Raw genomic sequence first — 10,899 nt, forward strand, 5'->3', positions numbered from 1 at the left:
CTTACGATTTCTACAAGAACAAGTCAATGTTTTGTACAATTTCAAACGAGCATTTCATGTAATCTTAACTAGAATATCTACAACTTCTGATAGATTGATCAGATAAAAATCTGTAATTTCTCAAATTATAGTCGTCTCCAATAAAAAATGAGGAAAAAAAGAGGAACATTATGGCACATGACTTGCTATTAGGTTGCTATAAGCGTTCTCGAACATAGAACATCTATCTACTCTACCGTAACACGTGGTCTTGATTTCTTGTAATTTGTAAGGGTAATTTATAAGGGTAAGTTGTAAGGGTAAGTTGTAAGGGTAATTTATAAGGGTAAATTGTAAGGGTAAGTTGTAAGGGAAATTTGCAAGTTTTAATGCGAATCTATACTATGTTCATATTTTGCACTCATTCTGTCGATTTATATCTTTTGATATTCTATACAAAAAAGGGTTGCAAATTTGGAGCCATTCTTTGGCCGTCAAACATAAGCATAATCAACTTGCAGAGTATAATAATTGATACCTTGATCGATCGAAATTAGAAGTTCATTAACACTAAGTGACCCGTTTTGTAGTCTCGATACCAGAAACTTGCTAGTTTATGATCCTTTAGCTGATTACTATTAGCGAATGTTTAGGGGTTTTTAAAGGGATTTTGGTCGTTTTTTTTGATAAAAATAGACCATATGTAAAAGTAAGTCACAGTTAGCTACCTTTAAAGTTTTTGAAATGTTTACTACTGAATTTGAAAATATTACGCCTGTTTAACAAAATATGCAAAAACAAATACTTTTAATGGACAATTTTAGTCAAACGATCTAACATTAAAAGGATAACAAATTGATTAAACATATTTACAGCTGAAACAAAATAAGACAAGATGCAGAACAAGTATTGTAAACCAACTGTATCAGATCAGAACTTGTCATAGAATAAATACTCCCATTTCTTCTAAGCCTCTACATCCGAACTACAAAATGATACCATCTCTTAACGACTGTGTACTTTTCATGCTTTGGATAACATTCTTTACAGTTGCATTGATATACAGATTTTGTAACTTGAAAAGAGACCGTTTATAGGATCAAAGACTAACATAGTATCTAGGTGAACACATGATACAAGTTAAGTGTTTGTCGGTAATTAACCATGCTGGTAGGAGACACAGCTTACCCTCCATAAAGACAGGTGTACATAAACCATCACATGGATTACTGCGGCGATTACTTAACATAATTAATTTAGAATGGGACGATATAACTATGTGTAGAATACCGCCAGCTTATTCTAAAGCATCCGTTTTATTGGGTTAGAAAATGTTCAAAGAAACATTAAATATTATTGCTATAATTTTACTCGCAAATAACGCACTACCACTGTGATACTGAAAGCTTTATCCCAATATCTAACAACTAAAATCTCTTTTGCTTTTGACAGGTTATAATAAAACCAGCAAGCATTTAGTACCTACATGCTATCATTAGGATCGCATTTTCAGCTGATACCCTTTCACGGTAATATATCTGTCAACAATTATCTTTGGTCATTGTGTTGTGTTGTGTGAGACTGTATAACACCTTGTAAGATTGAATAGTTTACTTTCCTCTCCATAACCACCACAGGAATTTTTGTGCTTAAAAGGTCCATGTCAGTAGAGTATTATCAATTTTTCTTCTTAATCTCTTAAAATTGGTCCCTGATATCACTACAGAGCCCGTCAAGGACGAAGTGTATGTATATGTTAGATGGTAATCCCCTCCGTTATCTACACAGACCGGGGAACGGCTACTACGGCGTAGGAACAGGTGCCACGATTCAGAGATACATTAAATATTATTGCTTTAACTATACACAAAACTAAGGCGCTACCGCTGTGATACTTAAATCCTTTATCTAGCGATCCTCTCACCCAAATAAATGAACCTAGCGTTTGACAGGCACTACATAAATATTAGCCAAACTCAAGTACCTACAATATGTTATCATTGTTATCACCTTATCAGCAGTTCTGTTGGTCGTAAATCTATACAAAGCCTGTTAGGATTAGAATGTTAGCTTTACTCTCTATACAGCAAAAAGGAATTTCTGTGATTAAAAGGTCAATGTTAGAAGGTTATCGTCAATTTCTGTTTTTCCAATTTCCTTTCTCCATTTCCTATCGTTTGTTCCCCAACATCACAAAAGAGCCTTTCATGGACGAAATGCATATACAAATTTATAATGCAACATTTCATTTATTATTCGGTGTATTAAAGTTAACAAACAATCAAAATTGAGTTCACATTGTTTTGATATTCTTTCAACAATTATAAATGCCATATACAAAGAACCGACAATTTGATATATAATGCAATTAAGATATATGCGGAGAATGTTTCTTCGCCAAGACGTCACCACCCAGAATTGAGCGAGCTTGGGGCCACCTTAGTTACGTAGATAAATATTTTAAAAGATCTGTCAATAGGCTTGGGGACTTTCAGTGAGTACATAAGAGGCAGAAAATGGGGAGGATGAGTAGAGAAACACTTTCTGTAATACACCTTTTTATTTTGTATTTAATACCGTTTCTAGCACAATAGATGGGTGTTAGAATCTATTCAACTCCCAAGGCATGGAAAAATGATTTCAACTGTTGAATAGCATTTACGCATCACTGTTAATGTTGTCCTCCATTATATAAGCACCTTAACTTCGATACTAATTCGTCCTTGTCTTTATTTGCCTATGTACGTGCTCAATAAACATTCCAAATGAAAGTACACATTGTCCTCTGTATAAAGACCGTCTCAGGTCACTCGCATATCTAGTTAGGTCACGTGACTGGTAAATGCGGTAACATTAACACCGTTATAGATTTTTGCAAAGTGTAACCTCTAAATCTTAACTTTAAGCAATGGAAAGGGTATATCAATATGCATCTAGAAAGTCTTATGCATCTGATTGATTTTAACGATTCCTATTAAAAACGTTGATTTATTGTCGGAACAAGGCCCAACTACGGCGTTTTTGGCTTATAATATAACTTTTCCCCTATTTATTACGGAAATCATTCAAGTGCACAGCAAAATCTACATCGATGAGTTAATTTGCTATCCAAAAAGTCTCATTTCATATTTTTTAAAGTTTGATAGGCCCTACAAGGTGGCACTTTTAGAAAAACTACGATCGATATTAATGTTCATGTCCCGATATTGGAACTCTTCTGTGTTTTTAGCGTAGAAAGGCGGCAAAGAAACGAACAAACATCACTACACGAACACAACGAATCGTAATTAATTAGATGTATTATTTGCAGATAATTTTCAAAGACATACTGTATTATGTGGAGCGTTTTTAAGTTATACGTACAAGTTTGTACGTTTAATATTTTGCTAAAACTACGGCCTTCATCGTTGCCATGGCAGTCGATCTCGGCTTCGATCAGGACTGCGATGACAAAGTGGAAGTAGAATTAAAACGCTTAACTTGCCGTTTCTCGTTGAACTATAACCAAAGCTAATATTATTTGACGCTGCTGTACTATATCTCAACAATGACAACATCAAAAACTGACAAAACACTGCAAAATGCCAAATGTAGCCTTCGTGGAACACGGAACCTGTAAACAATATGACGTCATCGGAATGTTGAAGTTGCAACAAAGTGCAACAATGTATATTTTACATGAATACACTTAAGGATTGAATAATGTTATGTTGAGGTGTATGGGGGTATAAACCTCAACATAACTTTATTCAATATATTTTTGATATTTTGTACAATATTTTGTCTTTGACAAATAGGGACTTGTGCAAGTCTACCACAGAACTTACCGAAATGTACGTCATCACTCTTCGTCTACATATGGTTAATACTTTCAGGATTTCTTTCGTGAACAAACTTAATAGCGAATTAAAACAAATATTAGTTTTAAAGGAATTTATTTCATATAAATATGATCACTTTTGAAAAGGAATTTAAAAAATATAGTCCAAGCTCGACAAATGTATTCCTACGCCGGACTTGATATAGTTCATTGAAAAATGACTTGAGTTAACTGTGGTAAGTTCATTGAGTCTGAATTGAGTGGAAATATAAATATTAGCTAATGAACAAAAGAATGGGGCGCAACATTGACAGTGATGCGTAGTTTAAACCACACGTGGAATAAAATCTAAATGCGTTTGATTGGTTGACACGGTGACCTTTGACCGGGACATTTTTTTAATAATGGTTCAATGCAATTTGATTGGCTAACACTTGAAGGCCGCTTCACGGTGTCCTGTAAATGATAACGCAAAAGAAGTAGTCTGCAGTTGTTATGTTATATTTTTGAAAATATATAAAGATTTGTATCGATATATTGCTTTGAAAGAATAAACGTACTTATCATTTTGTAATGAATTGTAATATTTCCATACATTTCCGAATTTGTCAATTTTGCATACTAATTAGCGGAATTTTAAATCATGTCATATCCTTGCACTCTATCCCGCTAAAGCTCGTGCTTTTGTAATTTTTGAAAAATGAAATTTGACTGGCCAATAAGGAACCATGTTCAGTTAACCTAAATTCTCACCATACAACGACATTTTTTTAATCTATCAAAGCTCGGTTTTTTTAGGTTTTTTTTTCGTATCGAGGAAGTTTCCGGTATAACAAAGGACAATTGTGTATTCGTATATCGGGGATTCAATGGCGGCCAACCATGACTTCCCTCTGGAGTTAACATGTGAATCACTCATGAATTAAAATAGGACGAATCAGCGGTATCATGCAGTATGATTGTATATCTATAAACGATTTTCATATGTCTTTATTCCATTTCTGAGTCTATATGTGGAATACAAAGAAAGTACAACTTTAAATTGAGGTTAAATATAAACGTGCTATCAAAATATACTAAACCCTTTTTTGAAATATAACGTATTCATCAAGGAAGCATAATTGTCCGAATACATATGTGTCGTTTTAGCGTTTGGAGTTTCAATGATAAGATTGTGTATTTATAATTCTGAATTCTGAATATTGAGAGAAAACGTCAGACCACCGCGACAAGTTGAAACTGTTCTCTCTGATTAGTCAATTGTAGTGTGTATAGCAATTTAACATTTAAAGTACACATGTACCCAAATCAAACGTCATCCTGAGGGAGAGGTTTGATTGGATTGGAATCTTACACGTTATACAATTACCCAAAACAAACTAAACACCCAATTTCTGTGTCAATATCATTGATGTCACTCGACAGCGAGGATCAATTAGCTATCCATATCACCGTCCTGGTAAGTCATATCCTTCGACTAAATATTTGGACAGGTTGCGTGTTATTGGGTATCTCTGTCGTTTATAGGGCTGACTTTTTGTTTGGGGGGAGCTACGTTTTGTGGGATTTCATTGTCGTCTACAGAGCTTAATTTAATATTTTGACGGGATACGTGCTGTGTTTTTTTTTTCTGTCATTTACAGAGCTCGACTTAATGTTTAGACAGGTTATGTGTTGTGGGTTTATTCTATCACTTACAGTGCTCGAGTTAATGTTTTGACGTTATTTGTTGTCGGTTTTTATGTCATTTACAGAGCTCGACTTTATGTTTGGACAGGTTACATGTTGTGGGTTTTTATGCCATTTACATATCTCGATTTAATGTTTTAAGGGGTTACGTTTTCTGGGATTTTTTTCTGTCGTTTACATGGTTCGACTTTTAATGCCTGGATGGGTAACATTGCTCGATTTAATGTTTGGGCGGGTAAAGTTTGTATTTTTTTCTTTCTTTTTTTTTTTTTTTTTTGAGAGAGTTTAGGTTTTGTTGGGTTTCTCCGCCGTTTGCAGAGCTCGATTTAATATTTGAACGTATTACGTATTGATATTGATAAGTGTTGTACAGCAAGATGGCATCAATACCATTTTGTCGGCAAAGGAAATAAATAACATTTGGCGGAAATAAGTCTGATAATACATTTATGTTAAACAGTTTCGATAACCTTATATGAATAGTTAAAAAAACAACAGATATAATAAATATGTCTAATAGCTTCTAAACGAATAGGTTATAATCATAGTACAACTATGGTCCAGGAATTCACAACTAGCAAAGGTAAAGATCCAGGTAACAACATGTACATGTACAAATAGAATAGACTCTACTAAATCTAACAGCATTCCCCTCCATATATATATATACGTGGTCGTGATAAACTGGAGTTATAGTCATCGCGGGCTATGGTAAACATTATATTGTGGTCTGGCTGATGGGTGTTGATAGCATAATCGGCTATTTAAATGTTATCAACACATCATGTGATACTTTTTTTATATGGTTTAGTCGTGCTTTCCTGACGTTGGCTTATCTCGTGATTGACATACTCAAGAGGATATTGGGTATAGTTACTCTATAGGACACCCAGCACGTCTCGCGCCTTGATGGCGAGTGATAAAAATGAGGAAACGGAGCCCCTGCTGAAATCTAGTTGTAAAAAAGTTTTTTTCGACAACATGCATTTCTTTTTAATTCTTAATTCATGATTCTTCAGCTTATATTTCATCTCATGTAGGATGAAATTTTGGTGGCTGGCATCTGCCATTTCGTTGTATCGTATTCTTGTCTCAACAGAACGACAATCTTCGTCATTGCGACTGCGTTATGGGGCATTTTCGTAATGATGCGGCAAAATGACGATAATTAACCGGACGAAAAGACACTAATTAGCGTTATGTCGCGGCAAAAAGGCGATGATTAGCGGCGAAAAGACCATAATTAGCGGCAAAAAGACTATAATAAGCGTTATGTCGCGACGAAAGGACGACTATTAGAAGGGTTAAAAACCGATAATTAGCATTATATCGCAGTAAAAGGCTATAATAAGCAGGGCGAATAGACGATAATTATAGTTTTTTTCGCGACGAAAAGACGATATTACGCGAGGCGAATTTAATTCGTTCTGTAGAGTAAAAAAAACGAAATGGTAGAAATCAGCCTCAATATATTACAGAAGCAATGCATACAACCTTATTTTCAAAATTAATTCAAATGTTTTAACAATATCCGTAATTGGATCCTTAATTCGCCTGCACGATATAATCCCGCATATACATGTATTATACCGTGTGTACATCCCACATCGCGCGTAGCGTTGTGCGATTCCACAACTGTACCTTGATTACGGCTTAGCCATCTTGATTTTCGAAGGTAACCCGTTTTTTATCTATAATGTCCTTCAACACTACAAGGAACTTTCCGTTCTGTCTTGCTTGGGAGATATTTTCTATTGATCACTGATGATTGTAAATTCTGCAATGGGCAATGAAAATAAAGGGAACTATATTTACTAAAACAAAAACTGCATAAAGAACCTTAAATAAAGACAGTATCGTAAGCACGCAAAGGTTATACTAATTGAGAAAACAATATACAGTTTATTGTGACGGATTACTCTTTCCACCAAGATATTTCTATTGGTCAAGTGGTTAGGTAAAGTCTTTCACGTTTAGATAAGAGTAAACAAATGTGAATGGAAAGCACATATATGTTGTTCAAAAATGCTATCGCTATACGTTCAACAAATATAGACACCGTGTCACAAAAACAAAACCTGATTTATTGTATTAACTCCCCGGGCCTACAAATGCGATCACTAGATACACGGAGAAAACATTTAATCTATCTAATATATTGGCGTTCTACAAGATGCATGAAATGGATGTATCAAAGCGCTACTCATAACTTAAACCAATGCTGAATAGGTAGCCTCACAGGTATAAAAAAAAAGTACATTGTAAGTTCCTGAGCATTGAAAAATGAATGTATGAAAGCGCCAAAAAATGACTCTGCGATAAAGGTTCTTTTTAGATAATATTGAGTATTTATGTTCATGATATAAGTGATACAGAAAGTCCTTTTCGTTACTGAAGTCTGTAATATATCGCTTAAACGAGCACCTGTTTAATCGCAATCACATATTTCAAACTTTCGTCACATTTAGGCACAAGTTGTAATTACTGTGTTGCTGCACAGACGTTCGTTTGCATTCAATGTAAATGTCGGCTGTTAGTTATCAAAATTAACTGTTCATACCATTGAAAAGAATTTGTTTTGCTGGCTTTATCCACCGGGTCATTTTATGACGGGGTTTCCCTGTAGTAGTTGGTGACTACCTCACTTAATTAACATACGGATAGACCGTCGCATGCCCTCAGAGCAATAAGGAAAATGTCTATTGCTAAGGACACAACCACAACAGCACAAAAATGAATCGACAAGGGAAAGGGGCGTCGAACCACACTTTTGATATTCATATACTTTTTTTGTGTAGTAATGAAATCGATACGACACTTTTATACGCAAAGGATCTAACACATATCTACACAAAAACATCGCCCGTATTAATTGATACATAAATGTATTACTATGTAATGTAATGAATTAAACACATGACAGTTTTGTTTACCTTTTTTCTAATATTATATAGCAAACATCTGCATATGATAATATTTACATTTTCACTTCGCTCTGCCTCAAAGTAACCTTTAAACTCAGATCATCACGATATTTCCCAAAGTCGCGTGCTTCTGTTCTTACCCGCGAATCACGTCATACCGTTGAGAGTACATTCGGACATTGTTGACATTAGCGACTGTTCTGATACGCTTCGGACTTGAATACACTTTCATCCTGTAAACTGTGTAGCATTGTAAACACAGGTGGAACAGCTGAGTGACGTGTTAATAATAAAAATGCCGGTAGGTCCTATGAAGCAGACAGCTTTGATAAATGGATATTACACTCCGGTCAGCACTGAACATGGAATGCGATACCGGATATCATAATGGGGTAGGTAACTGACAGATGCTGCATATTTTGATAAAAACATGCAATTCGGCAAATATGTGCAATAACTAAAAGATAAAGACATGTAGACATTGAAAAAAACATCGTTGTTTTTCAAGATGGAGGCCAATTTGACCTTGAAAATACGACAGGGGTAACGACCTCGCTTGAAATATTTTTTTTCGTCACGTTTCCTGTGTTTCCTGTGATTAATGTTATCCGCTCTTGCCATGCATGTGAGAATAGTTTTGTTAGATTTTCTTTTTCCCTTCATACTGCTGGGTCGTGCATTTGTCTCCGTTGCTGTTATTTCGACAAATTCCTTATAAAATACATTATTTTCTTATATTGATCATTCTGGTTCAATCAATAATCTTTCTGTTATGTAAAGGCTGTAACATATGATTCTCAAACATGTTACAACAAAATACAACACAGAAATGAGCATTCATTTAGCCATACTCTCACTGCTGGGAAATGTCTCTGATACAACACATTTACATTTAGTTTGATGTATTTTAATGTATGTGGTATAGCAGGAAAATACTAAACAATAAGTTTACAACTAATATGTTGTTAGAGTTACTGATAAGAATATATACTTATACCTTAAACATTAGAATACATCCGTTCAATTACATGTTTGTCAACTACGTAAGACGTGTCAGAGTTATGGTTCTTAATTACTTGAACAGTATCTACATGTGGATGCCGCGAATAAAATTGATCAGCTGTTCTGAAAAACCTAAAAAAATATGCATAAATACTTGTCTTTGTATTTCTCGAAAATAAGCCATCCATAGTTATATGTATAAGTGTATGTCGCCAGAGGCCTGGTCAGTTGACGGAAATATAAGTATGGTTGTGTGAATCTTTCGCGTTCGTGGTTGGTGAATACATACTATGCTGTATGAATGTTTGTCTTGTCTGTTGAAGTTTTTTTTTTTCTCTCCGTATAAAACAAGTATTCAAAAGAACCAAAGACTTTGTTGTCGTACCACGCCCCGATGACAAATGGCGCGCACACTTTTCTTTCAAGTTGGTCGCCATTTGTCCAGAAAAAGACTCCTGTGAGACGAGCTGCCGGCTTAGTGCCAATCCTCACAACAAGACCATTAGAGTTGGCTTGTATTGCTTTTCTTTGTTTAGAGAAATCAAAAGATGGATATTAGAATGTGTTAGTTATTGTTGACCATTTCCACGTTACGCACAAGCATGTGCCATGTCGTAATCCGCCCGCCTACACCACAGCCAAGGCCTTGCATGAGACTTTCATAGTCTATCATAGTTTCCCCGAGAAGTTGCACAGCGACCAAGGTCGTAACTTCAAGAGTAAGCTTGTTATGGAACTATGTAATACTGGTAGTTATTATTTTTTCATTGGCTGCTGATGACGGAATTCAATATCTGACTTCTGATTGGTTGAATTGCCCTTTGGGGACGCATCCCTTTTATCCCTTCAGCAGCCTAATTGGATTTATTAGATCGCACATACATACTGGCAAAGTTTTTTCAAACCCACCCTCATCTTCCCCTTGTTTGGGGTTGCAATAAATACGTGGTACTAGATTGTCACATTGATAATTGATATGATGAAAATGTTGTAGTTTATATTGTGTTGATTATATTCGTGTAGCGGGTGGCATATTGGCGACATGTATTATTCTTTTAATTAATGATTGAATCTTGATTTGGTCGATTTCATGGGGTCATGAATTGAGTTGCTCGTGAGACAAATTCAACATGAACTGCTTAAATTTGTCTCACGAGCAACTCAATTCATGACCCTATGAAATCGACCAAATCAAGATTCAATCCTTATATTTCAATTGTTTTTTTTCCAATAAAAATGTCGGTCTAGATATTAATGTCTCGAAGCTTGTGCAAGTCCAAATGCAGAAAAGCCCGAGGAGTTCCGGATTGTACATGTCTAGTCGGTCGAGTAAAATAGTCCGCCATTTTAGAATTAAAAACAGCATTATTTTGTCAAAATAGATGTATCTAGCATATCTGGTCTTTCATGAAATACAAGAATACATTATAAATTTGATAATTTTAACAATTATTCCATGTTTATAACAACAATGTAGAAAAAGTG

Source organism: Pecten maximus, chromosome 8, assembly GCF_902652985.1.
Source record: "Pecten maximus chromosome 8, xPecMax1.1, whole genome shotgun sequence".
In the NCBI taxonomy this organism is placed as follows: Eukaryota; Metazoa; Mollusca; class Bivalvia; order Pectinida; family Pectinidae; genus Pecten; species Pecten maximus.